We start from the raw sequence: 2647 nt of genomic DNA, 5'->3' as shown, positions 1-2647 counted from the left end.
GTTCCTATCACCAAGGAAAAGCTCCAGTACCCGAGGGGCTGGTCAGCCCAGATATAACCATGGGTGAGGAATGTCGGCTACATGTTTGAAGGGAGGAGAAACAGGAAATCCCCGTCTACCACAACCACCCATCACAACCCTCTCGGATCCAATGAGGAATGGGTTAGAACGAGTCACGCATCACCCTTCATCGAGGGCAGAAGCCTCGATTTGGAGCTCGAGGAGAGAAGTCTGTTTTTGAACTTCTCCAAGGAAGAACCACCTGCCATTGTTAAGTGCTGGGACTTCGCCATTGTTGTGGTGCCAAAAAGTGGGAACTGTTTCGAAGGACAGAGATCGTCATCGTATGGGAGTAGGAAACCCAGGAAGCCGTGCAGAAGAGCAAGAGGACCTGGGGAAGTGCCGAGTCTGAGTAAAGCACTTCGTCACTCTGTTAGTGGACCTTTAATCCCGTTGAGTGGACGTCATCCAAGCATCTCCGTTGGACCATCTCAGACATCGAGCAGTAATTATTAACTAATTGATTTCAAATGCGTATGTCCCCTTTTCCATTGGCCCCTACAATTCCCCCACTTTTCTTACCGGAGCAAGACAGCTGATGGGCGGTGTATTTGTGATGAATAAAGTAGATTGAACTGTACAGTTTGCCTTGAAGAGTAGCCTAGATTTCCCAGACGACCGAGATCGTGCTGGCATCGAAGGGAGTAGAGGTAGGGAGTGATTTGTATTCAACTGTATCTGAAGTTTATCACTCTTGTAGCAGAAATCAGTGGTTAGACTCTAGAGTAGAGGTCGACTATGATAGACGCATTTAGACTAGGATAGTGACCACATTTTGCAGGATTTTGCACATTTTGAAGATTGGCCCAGGTATGCCAGACATCTGAGATTGATCTGGGACCAGTGGGGAGTAGAGGTAGCTAGCGATTTGTATCCTTAGTCATTTGAGGATTATTTGAGGCCCTGATAAAGGAAGCTCGAATTATTTCTCGTAGGCCCTGATTAGGGTTATAACTGGAGGCCTGAAGATAGGTCTAAGAAATTTAAGCCCCTGTACTTGGTGCTCTCCATTTTAGAGAGCTATCAAGGTATTTTTACCTAGTGCTTGAATCAGGAGTTCCATGCTTCCGTTCCGTTCCGTTTCCTGCACATGCAGGCAGAAATCGATATCAGAAAATTTGAATGAAATGGTGAGAATGATAAAATATCTGACTAGAATAAGATATCACACTTAATATGACTAGAATTGTTTATTGTGTGAACTACTCAAACATCGAATTGATGATAACAGACGGGGTTTAATAATGAACTAATAATTTGGAACCATGCTAGGAAAAAAGTTTTTTGAACGCACTCACTGTTCAAGAATGTTTCAGGCATGTTTACGAGATTTGACATAAAGCTCCAAAAAAAGGACTCATTTTCTAATTTGCGGGTCTTCATCCAAAATCATCCCTCACAAGCTAAGAAAAGTGATCACAAAGATAGGTGGTCCCAAAGAAGTGATATTGTTAACAGTCTCAAGCATACCTTCAACATAAAAGTGAAGTCCAAGAAAATACGTCTCTCCTCCAATGTTTGAAGATAGTGAAGATAGTGTAGTGAAACACCCTTTGGCGATGTTATTATCGAACGACCCTGGCGACAGACAGAGCAATGATGGCGTCAGAACGAGGCGCCAACAAGTCCCAAGACGGCCATCAATCAGTAGATAGGCCCAAAGTTATAGGCCCGAAAGAAGTGCAGTGTGCAAATCAAGAATGTAACGATTCTAATAAGGATTCCTGAACATTAACCGCAATAGAATTGGCAAATAAAGAAATGTACCCCTTTAACAAGTCCAGCACCCCTGCTAACCCAAAAATTGCGCATTCTCTTTTGATTTCCCCCCCACGATCATAAATTAGGGAAAGGCAAAACTAACAAGAAAAGGCCAAGACAGCAGAACAGTTCAGTTGATATTCATAACCTGCCTTGCCATCAACACCGGTTCATCATTAAGCCTCCATTGTACAGTAAGGTCCATTTCGAATATATTCACTAAGTCTTTGAACACTCCAGCTTCAATCATTTCATCACCGGTCAATTCGGAGTCGCTATCCGTTTCATCACAAAATTGGCGCAGTCGGTAGGATACCGACTCAGCCATTTCCAAGACCACGAATTTGTGGAAATCAAAGAATTGACCCCATCGAAAGGACATCGCCATGCCCAAGTAGTGCACACATTCCCGAATTGTGTATCGTCCACGAAAAAGTTCATCAATCCTAGCCCCAGACCCCCGACCCCAAGTACAGGTTCACTTCAACATGGCACACGTAGACAAGCAGGACGTAGTTATTCAGAAAATACAAGAAATTGAAGGCGAAATTAACGCACTCAGACAACAGAACCGTAATCTGAAACACGAATTTTAGAATGTCCAACTTAGTCAGGCCAGAGGCCATGCCCAATCTAACGACCAATTGCGAATTAGCCTACCCATTCTGAACAAAACTACAGACAGAGACTATTATCGCTTTGAAACCACAGCCAAAGCCGTTGCCTCAGCCAATGGATGGACCGATCATCAAACGATCAAAGCCGTGATTGCCAGCGTGAGAGAGGAAGCACTAGACTTGCTTCGACCTGCAATCCGTGATCCATC

The sequence above is a fragment of the Tigriopus californicus genome, chromosome 4, assembly GCF_007210705.1.
Source record: "Tigriopus californicus strain San Diego chromosome 4, Tcal_SD_v2.1, whole genome shotgun sequence".
In the NCBI taxonomy this organism is placed as follows: Eukaryota; Metazoa; Arthropoda; class Copepoda; order Harpacticoida; family Harpacticidae; genus Tigriopus; species Tigriopus californicus.
This window is presented reverse-complemented; position numbering follows the sequence as displayed.